Below are 14,125 nucleotides of genomic sequence, written 5' to 3' on the forward strand. Positions count from 1 at the left end.
TAGAGAAGACTTAAAGAGAGGTGATCATTTTCTTTATATTTTACAGGACTTTAAAAAAATCTGATTCTGGGGAGAACTAATGGTAGAAGTTAAGGAGACAGATTTAGGCTAGGTATAAGGAAAAATGGGTATTGCTGATCAAAAGTGCAATGGGCTGCTTAGGGAAGGCTGGAATCCCTCTTATTGGAGATAAGCTTTGACTCTCCAGAATTAATTTCCTCCATTAATTTCCTTCTTCACCTCCTCCCTATCTTTGTTTTGTTTCTTTGTTGTTTATTGTATTTGCACTCCAAATATATGTGTGTGTTTAACTCTTCCCTGTCCATTTTATTGGTAAGGATCAATTGATGCTTACTCCTCACACTCCTAGGAGTGTCCATATTGATATACATGAGATTTATTGCAGCTTGAAAGTCTTTTATTCCACTATCCATTTTGACAGATTTATATAACCAAGAACATGGGAAACATGACTTCATCTCCAGTCATCTGGAACTCTCAGATTTCCCCCACTGAAGGAATCATGCACTTGAATTAAAGTAATTACAGCTATCTCCATAAGCAAAGCCATTAAATCCAATGAAGTAACTTTTTAGTAATAACTCCCAGAAAAGGCTAATCCCTATTCCCCAGCACTTACTTAGTACCACTCCCCCATCAGCCTCTGAGCTTTGGGTTTGGGATTTGGGATTTGGGACCCACTCCAAAATTTTACTTGCTGCTACTGCAGCAAACTCTGTCCCCGTACTTATCATAACACCATAGAAACAAGCAACAAAATTCAACTCCCCTTATCCCTTCTCAGCAGTTGGAAGTATAAGAAATTATATAAGCAATGAACACTCAGCCAGAGAATTAAGAATAAAATAAATGGGGTTGGAGAAGGCAAGGGAAGGAGAGGATATCTATCAGATCTGAAGAAAAAGTGAATGACTTCTAGTCAGCTGTGTCCCCGCCCCCCCAATCCCCGAAGTCTCTTAAGGCAGGAAATGAGGTTAAAACAATAATAATTCTCCAGTATGGGAGAAGTCTGAAACAACTTTAAGGTACAGCTCTCAGGGGATTCACCATCATAGGGAAAAGAATCAGAAAGTTAGTAATAGGGGAATATAAGGAAAAAAGCCTAAAAAAGATCTCAGGAGGAATAAAACTCAGTTCAAATCTCTGAACACAATCAGATAAATCAATAGGGAAGATAGAAAAAGATGAGGTCCAGAACATATCAATGAAGCCAAACACCTCTGAATAAATATTTTAAGACAAAGGAAAACAAATCAACAATCAACATGTAATGAAGAAAAGGACACTATGGATTTCCAAGGGAGCATGCATCCAACAATGGTTTAAGAGAGAAATAAGAACCGTGAAAGCAAAATTTATGACCTTCATAGCAGAAATTGGCAGAATAGGAAAACTTGAATTCCTACTGACAAATCTCTCTAGAGCAGGGATGGGGAACCTTTTTTTCTGCCAAGGACCATTTGTATATTTCTAACATTATTCACAAGCCTTACAAAATTCTCAACTGAAAAATTAGTCTTGTGTATTTGGTCAAACATTTAATTAATTCATCTCTGAAAAGATCCTAGATTTATTCAGTTTTGAGTTATGGCTGCTGTTATCTTGTCAGTACCAGGCCAAATGATTGCCAGCTCTTTATACAGCTTGCCCAGAAATTTACTGCCCCAGCTCTAGAGAAACGAAAGAGAAAATAACTTTGTGATTACAATTGCACAGAAGGGAAGGACAATCTGGAAGAAATGAAGCAAAAAAGCAGTATCATTAAAGAGAACATATGATCTCTACAGAAGCAAAATACTGTGACCTCAAAGAATGGATGCAGAGACAATTTAAGAATCATAGGTTTCCCAGAAGAATATGACAAAACAAAAAGCCTGAACACCATAATGCAAGAAATAATGAACAGAATCAACTCAGAACTTCCAAACACAGAAGAAAAAGCACCAGTCCAAAGAATATACAGATCTCTAGCAGGAAAAATTAAAAATAAAATTGATCAAGTTTAATAATTAAAAATGAAAGAAAACAAAATTTTGCAAGTGACCAGAAATTTAATTTTTTTTAAGCTTGGATGGATGTTATCCTTGGTTATAAATTTTATCTTTTGTCTTTTGGAATACTGTATTCCAAGATTTGCTCCATATTTTCATAACAGCTGCCAAATCTTGTGTGATCCTTACTCTAGTTCTTTTGAACCTGAATTTTCTCTTTTTGAATACTTACAGTATTTTCATGTGACATGTAAATTCTGCATTTTGGACATGACATTCCTTTGACTTTTTCTTTGGGGGCTCATTTCAATAGGTGTTTGGTAGGTTCTTTTCATTTTTATTTTACCTTCTGGTTTTAATAAATTTAAATAGTTTTCATGTATACCATATTTCCCCATGTATGTCATGTTTCCTCTGAATAGTTTTCATGTATACAGTGTGATATGATCTATGATATAAAACACTCCCATGTAGAAGACATACCTTAATTTGAGGGCTCAAAATTTGAAAAAAATGTATTCCATAAAGTTATTCATCCATCAAGTTCTATTCATCATGAAATTCAAGACCCTTCTGCTTGTAGTTTTCAGGCATCTTTGAATCAAGTCTGGAGTGTAGATACATACTTAGTGCATTCCATTTTATGAACCTAAAGTACCAATTGTGTTCTTTGAAATCAGGCACTTCTTTTTCATCAGAAATTCTTCTTGCCTCCTGCTGAACCATCTCTGTGGACATAGGAATTCTACTGACCCTTTGCTCTTCAATCCATCTCTTCCATTCCCTCTCTAATTCAGGCCATTTTGCTGACTTGCCTCTCATGGCCTTCTTCTGCCGTAGTGGATTCTTTTCTCAGTTGGAGGAGGACCAAACTGATGCTTCAGAAGCACGATTTCCATTCACTTTCGCAAACTAGATCACTTCGAACTTGAATTCAGCACTGTACGAAAATCTTTTCTGAGCCACTTCTGGGCAGAACATAGCAAAACACAACTTAATATACTGGTAACAATTCAAAGACTTCAAGTGCGAAAAAGTGGAAAATGCAAATAAAAAATATCTACAACCATTATATAAGATGCTCCCAGTTTTTAGACCCCAAATTTTTCAAAAAAAAAGGTGCATCTTATAAATGGGGAAATATGGTAATTTATTGAAATACAGTTTCCAGGATTTTTTTTAAATTATCATTTTCAGATACTCCAATGATTTTTTTTTGGTTTAGTTTTTGCAAGGCAAGGGGTTAAGTGGCTTGCCCAAGGCCACACAGCTAGGTAATTATTAAGTGTCTGAGGCCAGATTTGGACTGAGGTACTCCAGACCCCCGGGCTGGTGCTCTATCCACTGTGCCACCTAGCCACCCTCCAATGATTTTTTAATTGAATTTTTATTCTATTTTTCCAGTTACATGCTATCATTTGTCCATTTGCAAATTTATGGGTTACACATTTTTCTACCATCGTATCTTCCCTCCCCTCTCCCCACAGCAGCAAACATCCTGGTAAAAGTTGTGTTTAACATATTTACATATTAGTGATTTTGTGTAAGAGGAATTATAACTAATGGAAAAGAAAGTCATCAGATAGGAAGGAACAACATAGGAGTTTTTAAAAAGTGAACATAGTATACATTCAGATTCCATATTTTTTCCCCTCTGGATGTGAATGACATTGTCCATAGCAAATCTCTCAGGGCTGTCCTTGATCTCTGAACTGCAAGGAGGAACTGCTTCCATCATAGTTGATCAACTTACAATGTTGGTGATAATATGTACAATGAAATCTTGGGTCTGCTCCTTTCACTCAGCATCAGTTCCCATAATTCATTCCATGCTTCTCTAGAGTCTGACCATTCATGGTTTCTTATAGAACAATAGTACTCCATAACATTCATTTACCATAACTTTGTTAAGTCATTCCTCAAATGATGGGCATCCCCACAATTTCTAATTCTTTGCCACCACAAAAAGAGTTTCTATGAATATTTTGGAACTTGTGGGTATTTTCCCATTTTTTATGATTTCTTCTGAATATAGGCCTAATGTTGATATTGCTGGGTCAAAAATATGATCAGTTTTATTGTTCTTTGCTCAGAAGATGACAAAAAAGGGAAAAAGATTAACATTAAGGTTGTGGGTGGATTGAAATAAAATGCACTGATGCTGTAATTATGAACTAATCCAACCATTCTGGAAAGCAATTTAAAGATGATGAAATCAAAGTCATCCATAGTCATATGAAATATTGTTCAAAATCTTTACTGATTAGAGAAATGCAAATTAAAGCATCTTTGAGATACCACCTCACACCTCTCAGACTGGCCAATATGACCAGAAAGGACAATGAACAATGTTGGAAGGGATGTGGGGAATCTGGTAAACTAATACATTGTTGGTGGAGCTGTGGACTTATCCAACCTTTCTGGAGAGAAATTTGGAACTACTCCCAAAGGGCAACAAAAATGTACATACCCTTTGATCCAGCAATACTGCTCCTGGATCTATACCCTGAAGAGATCATGAAAAAGGGTAAAGACATCACTTGTACAAAAATATTCATAGCAGCTCTGTTTGTGGTGACAAAGAATTAGAAATCTAGTGAATATCCATCAATTGGTGAATGGCTTAATAAACTATGGTATATGTATGTGATGGAACACTGTTGTTCTATTAGAAACCAGGAGGGATGGGAATTCAGAGAAGCCTGGAAAGACTTGCATGAACTGATGTTGAACAAGATGAGCACAATCAGAAATACATTGTACACCCTAACAGCAACATGGGGGCGATGATCAGCCTCAATGGACTTGCTCATTTCATCAGTGCAACAATCAGGAACAATTTAAGATATCTGTGTTGGAGAATACCATCTGTATCCAAAGAAAGAATTGTGGAGTTTAAACAAAGACCAAAGAATATCACCTTTAATTAAAAAAAAGTTATCTTATGAATTACATAAGTGTACTAGATCTTGTATTTTATTTTTCCCTTAAGGATATGATTTTTCTCTCAACACATTCAATTTTGATCAATGTGTAGCATGGAAACAATGTGAAGATTATCAGACTGCCTTCTGTGGGGGATGGGGAAGGAAGGCGAGATTGGGGGAAATATTGTAAAATTAAAAAAAATTCTAAATAGAAAAGAAAGGTACCTATTATTGTCATCAATTTGAGTTGGGCAATGCATTTTCAAGGTGACAATTACTTTTATTCAGGTATGTTAATTTTTTACATGCTAGCAAACTAATATTCTCTTGGGTCCAGGAAATCACTCTCATAATTTCCACTATGAAATTTAATTTGATTAAACTTGGTAATATAAATCATATTGGGAAAAGAGAATTAAAGAAATAACCTGAGTGAGATTAGATCCAATGAGGGGAAAGCATGGTATTGATCTGAATAACTGGCCAAGATCATAGTGGAAAAGAGATTAAATAAAGATATTGAAGAATTTCAGTGGATTGAGTGTTCAAAAAACAGGAATCTGAGACTCATGCATTAGAAACATTCAAATTCAGAAAATCAGGTTTCTAATCCTAGGATTTATTTAGTGGTGAATTATTTACTTTTATTCTTCTTCAGTTTTCTCATTTATTGCTTTAGACTAAATACATTTTTTAAGTTATCTTTCAAATCAAAGAAACTTATATGTGTCTACAAGACTGATTTTCATGACTCTCAGAATCAGTTTCTACTTCATTTGTCGTTGTTCAGTCATTTCAGTTGTGCCTGATTCCTCATGACTTCCTTGACAAAAGTGCTTTCCCATTTCCTTCTCTAGCTCATTTTGTAGATGAAGAACTGAAGTAAAGAGACATAAGTGATTTGCCCAGTGTTATACAATTAATAAGTGTCTGAGGCTAAATGTGAAATCAGAAAGATGAGCCTTCCTCTTTCTAGCCCCAGGACTCTATCCATTGTGCCATCTAGTTGCTATTAATATTGATAATAATAATAATAATAATAGATTAAAATACTAAATAGCTGTCATTTATGTAGTGCTTTAAAGTTTGCAAAGTGTTTTAAATATATTATTTCATTTGGTACTCTCAATCACCCTGGGTATTAGGTACTATTCTTATCTTCCTTTTACAGATGAGAAAACAGATACAAAGCAGTTAAGTGCCTTGCCTATGGTCATGCAACGGTTTTCCTAACTCCAATCTAGTCTTCTATCTTCTCTTCTACTTAGCTACCTTCTACTAAGACAAAAAACAACAAATTCTAAATTAAAAATAAAATATTCTAAATTTTAAAAACAGAAATCTAAAAAGATATTACTCTTCTTGTCTTTGCCTGACACACCTGAGAGAAGATTTGAAGAGAGAAAAATCACCATGTCTGGAATTATGCTAAGTGTGGAGAAAACAAAAAAAGGGGTGGGGGATAGTGCCTGTTCTTCAGGAGCTCTCATAGTATGATGGGAGAGAATATATAAACATAAATAAATAAAAACTATGTACAAACTCTCTCTCTCTCTCTCTCTCTCTCTATATATATATATATATATATATATATGTGTATATATATATATATTTGTGTATGTGTGTGGGTGCATATATATATATATATATATATATATATACATATATGGATGGATAAAGTGAGGGTAGAATTAAGAAAGACTAGGAAAATCTCACAAAGGGTGGGATTTTAGTTGAGATTTGAAGGGAAGCCAGCAGGCTAAAATGAGGAAGGAGTACATTTCAAACATAGGGGACAATCAGTGAAGGTGCTATAAGTCAGGAGACTATGTGTTCTGTTTGAGGAATAGCAAGGAGAGCTAATAAGTAAGAGACAGCATTTGAACCCATCTCTTAACTTTAAGTTCATCTTTTCTCACTATAACACATTCTTTGATCGTATCCCCAAAATGCTGTTTCTAATCTTCTTAGCCTATTCTCATCTGACAGCCCCCTAACCATTATTCTCACTCTGCTCTATCGTCCCTCTTATATCCCTTTTCTTAATAACATTTTGTATTCTTTACCTTCTAAAGTCAAAGTTAAGGTTGCATCTATATTCGACTTGTAATTTAGAATATTTGTCTTCAAACATCCTTTTCTACTTTCAGAACTGTCAGTTTTACAGAGTAGGTGTTAGAGATAAGTAAAGGTGTGAAAATAACTCACTGACAAATAATTAGGTTTTTTAATATAAGAAACTTCCATTTAAGTGCCATTATAATTTAAAAGCAAATATTTGAAAATAGCCAGGCTTCTGATTTTAACAGTTTCCCAAGCAGATAAAGAGACTACCTGACTGAGCGACTTAACCTCTCTCTGACTGCTGTGTAAATAATTCAAGCCCACCTGCACCAAGGGAGGCAAAATGAAGAGCCAGAGGCAGACCTTCCTTCTTTGGTTTAAAATACAAGTCAACTTGCTTCTGCTTAGGAGCTCAAATTGCCTCTTCCTGGGATATCTTGACTCCCAATCCTTTTTTGACCTTTAAAGAATAATTGGCCTTTGTCTTCTGAGTTTATGAATTTTGTTTTGTTTTGGTCTAGGTCTTTGCTATGTACAATCCTTTGCTCTTCTGTTTATGAGTTTTGTGATTTTTCTTACTTTTATTTTTTCCATGATTATCTCATGCATGTTTCTTTAACCAACTCGTTTTATTGCTTTGCAATAGTTCCTTTGTTATTGTGCTATTGAGGTTGGCTTCAAAGTAAATGAATCTTTTTTTCCTCTTGACCAAAACAGAGCTGTTTGTTGGAAAAAGCATTGAATTTTCAAAGAATCTGTATTAGGATACTGTATTAGTATGTTATTTATAATGTAATAACTTCTTTTGGTCTATTTCCTTGTAAAACTGACCATTTTACACAGAATTGCAATCTAGGAAGATTCTGAATCTCTTCTGTCCCTAACCCACAGAAATGGGGATTAATGTGGCAAGATAATTTGATCATCATTTACTCATTTCATTTGTGCTTCTACAATTCCACTTTGCTCACAGGGTACATAGAGTGCCTTCTTTGATTCTGGCATGCCATTCTGGGTTATCTGGGGCCACTGTCTCCCATGTCTCATAATTGATTCCAAAGTTCTTAAGAAAGACCTGGAGAGTGTCTTTTTCTTACCACTGTGTGAATACATGTCTTGGGTGAATTCTTCATAAAAAAAAAATTGGCATTTGAACAAGTTCAACCCACTAGAGTTGTATTTTCTGCAGTGGAGTTAGAATGTTGACAGTCTATCTCAAGGTAAGTCTTCAGTGTCTGGTACCATATCTTGCCAGGTGATCTCCAGAATCTTCCTAAGATTAATTAAAATGGAATCAATTCTGTTTCTTGGCATGGCAATGGTAGACTGTCCAGGTTTCACAGGCATGGAACAATGAGGTCAGCATAACGGCTGGGTAGACCTTCAGTCTTATAGTCAATCTGATTCTGGCTCTGGCAATGCATACATCAACCTCATCATCCATGTGTATACCAGCTACCAATGTAAGTGAATTTATCCACAGCATTCAATTCTCAAAACTTACCACAGTGCCTCACTGTTTGACTGATTGTATGATTGCTTCTCAGTTTCCTCATCTGTTAAATGAGTATAATAAGACTTCCATACTTCTCAGACTCCCCAATACATACTATTTGATCCAGTGACACCCTCCTCCTTACTATTCCATGAAAAAGAAGCTCAACCCCCTTGCCTCTCTTTGCTTGTCCCCCATATCTGGTACACTTTTCCTCCTCCACTCCAACTTCTCACTTCCCAGACTTCCTTAAAGTCCCCAGAAAGTCTTCCCCAACACTTCTTAATGCTAGTGCTTCCCTCTGTTGATTTATCCTGAACATAATTTAATTTTATATGTTTGTTTGCATATTGCCTCCCCCATTAGATTGTAAACTCCTTGAGGGTAGAAATTGTCCCAAGCACAATGTCTGGCACATAAATATTGATCGATAATCAATAGATATGTTTGTAAGAAAAGGCAAGAGGAAGGACAATAGAAAAGAATGAGAGGGTCAGGGGTAAGGAAGTTAAGACAGCACCTATGACAACTGATTCAGTCAACATTTTATCTGGTTACTGCTTTCCAGTAGATTCATTACCAAGAACTTTATAAAAGAGCAATTCAGCAAGATGGAGCTTACACTGTACTAAAAATGCAGGAGAAAAAAAAACTGAACCCACAGTTATTTTATAGAGTTTATTATATGTGGTACAAGGATGAAGTGTCATGTTGAATAGTGGTATTCTTGTATAACTTTGGAAATGCCTCTGCTTTGGATAGTAACTCAGGTCTTTTATTCAGCAATACCTCATTAAAATGTTTTTCAAAAGAAAGTAGTAAGATATTGCTAAAGCTGGCAATTGGCCTCCAAGTCCAGGTTCTTCTGGATAACTGTGAAGTTTTAAAAAACAAATAAACAAACCCAGAAACATAAAAAATTTTAATGAGTAGAAAGTTTAGTACAAATGACCAAGTGAAAGGGTTTAGTCTCCTTCAGAATGCCCTTTGTTTTTGTTTCATATAGGTATTGCAGTCTGTATAGTCATTTTGGGTCTCACAAAAGAGGAAGATGGAACAGTAACAATAGAAGAATAGTTCTTTATTACATTTAAACTCATATAAAGGATGCTTTAAGACTTAATTTGAAATTAGGAAATGGGGGTGGGGTGGTAACAAAAGAGGGTGCAGAAAACAGTTTCAGGGCAAAACATTTCAATTAATAGAGACAAAGTTTTGTCTAGGATCCCAGTTTCAGGCACAGGTCATTGGGTAATACAGTTTTCAGGTAGGAGAATGTAAACTATGATGTTTTGAAAGGCTATCTTCTGTATTTGGGATTTTTAGGGCAAGTCATTAATTAGGGCAAGTCAGAATCTGTGAGTAGTTGGAGCTACCCCAGTTCTATCCAGGTAAGCAACACCACTAGTCCTCCTTCCTTCCTTCCTTCCTTCCTTCCTTCCTTCCTTCCTTCCTTCCTTCCTTCCTTCCTTCCATTCATACTTCCCTCCTTTCTTCATTACTTCCTTTCACTGGTAAGACATCTTGGGGGTAAACCAGCCCCAAATCACTCCTGGCTTTCATTGATTGGCCAACACCAGTTCTAGGCCAACCCCAACTTGGTCATTGTTTGGGCCCTGACAGGCTCAGAATGAATGTAAATAGTTATGTTTCTGTTTTGACCAGAAACTCAGAGGGTCTTCCCCTCCCAAATTTATTTATTTGTTTGTTTGTTTTTACTATGTAAAACAGGTCAGTCTTTGTTTCATTTCTTCTTATCTGCCTTAATCACTGAAAAGGGCAATGGCTCAGTCAAACTAAGAACTGTTAAAGATTTTAGCTTAAAGACCAAAGTCTCCCACTGCATCCAGGGTCATCTCCAATCATTCTAATCCATCTGCATCCTGGACATAAATGACTCTGGAGGACAAAGTAAGACTGGTAACTTTGCACATCTCTCCCTCACTTACATCAAATTCACTTGCAGGTCCAGGCATCCCCTCCCTGATACCATGATCTACTTCCAGTATGAGGACAAACAACAACAAACAAAGAGAAGAGCATTGGACTTGAAAAAAATGTTCCCATTCCTAGTTAACTTATTTATTGGTCTATGGATTACTTGAAATATCTACCTTAGGTTGTTTTGAAAAAAAATTGTTTTTTAGGGTGTTTTTTTTGTTAATACAGTATAAAGTGTAATGTAAATATGAACTATTATTCTCATAAGTTTGCCAGCTTCAATGTATTTCATTTTATTAAACTAGACACTTTGATAATTACACACAGTTGAGAAATGTTGCGTGAAATACTTAACAAAGAAGTGAATCATTTCAATAAGAGCATGGACCTTTCTTTGTGAAAGCTCCAGCAGTTAGTAGAGTAGCAAAAAAAAAAAAAGAATAGAAATTTCTCAATAATACTGAAAAGGATAATTGGTATAATGAATAAAAAGTCAAGTACCAATAATTTTCATTATTATTATCTAGGAAATTGGCCTTCCTTTCCAAATGAAGTATTTTCAGGTTACAAAATACAATATGTAATATAATAGAGGAGAAAGAAAAATCTACATCAGAGTCAATTCAAGGAGGAAAAATTCAATACATAAATCAAGTTATATTGAGATTGTGTTTACATGATAAGCCCTTGCCTATTGAAACTAAAAAATACTGAGCAAAAATTTTATATCTTTAAAATTCCTAGACTGTCATCTAGAACAAGGCTAATTCAGCCATATGAAGACAGCCAGAACTAGTTCCTCTTGGTCCCCCCAAATTGATATTTGATTAACAAGAAATCCTTGAAAATAAATGAAACCCTTCTGTTACTACTTTACTAAATTTATAGATATAAATAGATTTTATATATGTATATTTTATATAAACTTTATATTATTATATGTATTATATATAAATGGATTTTTATATTTGTAGGGTTAACAACATGCTATATAATATATAGGTATGTGTGCATAGCTATACATGAATATGCACATGCATACATATATGTACATATATATATATATATATATATATATGAAATCTTAAACAATTAAACTGTACAGAAGTGTAGATGGTGGAAGAGAGCTTTGGGCCTAGAGTCAGGAGAATCTGAGTTCAAATCCAGCCTAAGATATTTACTAGCTGTGTGATCTTGGGCAAGTCACTTGATCTTGTTTGCCTCAGTTTCCTCATCAGAAAAATGAGCCAGAGAGCTAAATGGCAAACTACTCCAGTGATTTTGCCAAGAAAACCCCAAATGGTATGACAAAGAATCAGATAAGACCGAAATGACCAAACAAAAACAAAAATTACAAATTCTTATATAAACTGCTTGGGTTGTTTTATTTTGTTTTGCTTTTTGTTGCTAAGTTCAAAATAAAGTCAATTTTTAAATATATTGAAGTAACTTAGCAAACTCATGAGCTTCTTATAAAACTACCAATATCTGCATAAACACAAATACTTAAGTATTTTAGCTTAAATATTGTAAGTTTGTCCCTAGTCACAGAGATAAAACCTAGTTTGATCTTTCCAGGCTATAAATCCTGGCTATAAAGAAAAATCTTCATTCCCTTGAATTTTATTATTGTTTTGTTGTGGTCTGAGGTTCATTTTAAATAGATTTTTTACTACAAATTTTTCTATTAACATGAAAGAATATTTTAAACATAAGGGGTTTTGTTGATTTTGTTTTGGTCTGGATATAAGCATGGATTCTCTGTATGGAAACCCCATTCTACCAGGCAAAGGAAGAGCAGTGACATGTGACTTCCAGAAATATGCATGCTGTGATTTATAAGTACACCTGGGACAATTATTACCATTAACCTTTCCCCTTTTCCTCTGAAATGGATTTGATAGGAATTGTATTCTGTTAGGAATTTTTATTAAAATTCTGGTCTGTTATCTCATTAGGGGATATATATAACCTTGATCAGAAGCAAGATGGGGGGAGGGGGAGATAGAGTGGGGGGAAAAGAGAGAAAGGGGGAGTCAGGGGGAAGAGGGAAGGAGGGAAAAGAAGAAAGATAGGTAAGTTAAGCAATAGTAGCTTAGTCCTTTAAGTTTTGCAAAAGCATCTTACAAATACATACTCGGAGCAACCCTAAGTATCCTAGGGAAATTCCCTCAAGAGAACACCAATTATAATTCTCCTATCAGGGTCTGAAATCCTACCAGAACAATCATGATGCATGCTCATGGACACCAGCTAATATATGTCAGAACTGGGACTGAGACTCATACCTTCTGAACTTCAAAGTCTGTACCCTACACCAGGATGATTCTTTCATTCTTTTACATACTATAAGGGGGAAGAACAATTGTTGAATATGACAACAATCAAGAACTCTATTCTACTGTGTGATGTTGTCTTTGAAAATGAATCTTGGCATTTATATTCTACTTCAAAGGTTAAAAGAAATAATGTAAACTAGTGACTAGAGAACTTGATTCAAAGAAAGAAATCTATTTTGTTGCCAGTCATTTTCAGTTGTGTCCAACTCTACATGACCCCATTTGAAGTTTTCTTGGCAAAGATACTGGAGTATTTGCCCATTTCCTTCTCCAGCTCATTTTACAGATGTGGAAACTGAGGCAGAGATAAGTGATTTGCCCAGGGTTGTGCAGTTAGTAGGTAGCTGAGGCTACATTTGAACTCAAGATGTCTTCTTGACTTCAGGCCTGGCCCTCTATCCACTGTGCCATCTACCTGCCAAGAAAGAAAGAGTTGAGATCAAATCATGCTTGTGATATGTATTGGTTGTGATGATACCTACACAAAGGAATTAACATTTTATGACCCTGGGTAACTTCTTATCACTATTAGTTTCACCCATGTAAAGAATGTTTTAGAATATTTCCCCAGTTGGATATTCTCTACATTGAAGAAATCTCAGGTTACAGTATCTCTGGTCAGCATTTGTACTTGGTCAGCTTTAAGGTTTGCAGAGTTTTTACTTGTTATCCTATTATCTCTAGCCTACAATGGTTACAAAGACTTTTTCTAAGAACACATCCCAGAAATGAGTTGTGCAAATGTTATTATTCCCATATTACAGATGATGAAACAGAACTTTAAAAAGGTGAATGGGCTTGCTCTGGATCACAGAGTTGATAAATCACAGAGCTTATAAGTAACAGAGCTGTGATTTGAACTAGGGTCTTTTGCATAAGGTCATTGTGTTTTCTATTACGTTATGCATTGAATAGATGAAAAAAAAACACTTAAATCTAGCAATACAAAAAGCCTAGGCTAGGACTAGTTAAGGGGCAGATAAAAGGATCCATAACTTTTGGGAAGGACTTTCCTATTGAGAATAAGGCTTCTCCAAATGAGGCCATAGCTCTATCTTCCCTAGTGAGATTGTAGACTGGGATAAAAATATGGATTCCATTAAAAAAATTTTAACCTAAACTTTTACAAATTATTAACTTATATACCAAGAAAAGAAACAAAGAACCAAGGATCCTATCATAAAATAGGATTAATTCTGCTCTGTAGTGGAAAAAGAAGCTATGTCATTAAAAACATATGATATTCATAAGTATAACCTCCAGAAATATGGATGGCATTTGTTTATGCAAGTGTTCTAGGATTACAAACAGGACCACCCTTCCTGAAGTAAACATATATACACACAC

The sequence above is a fragment of the Macrotis lagotis genome, chromosome 6 (assembly GCF_037893015.1).
Source record: "Macrotis lagotis isolate mMagLag1 chromosome 6, bilby.v1.9.chrom.fasta, whole genome shotgun sequence".
NCBI lineage: Eukaryota > Metazoa > Chordata > Mammalia > Peramelemorphia > Peramelidae > Macrotis > Macrotis lagotis.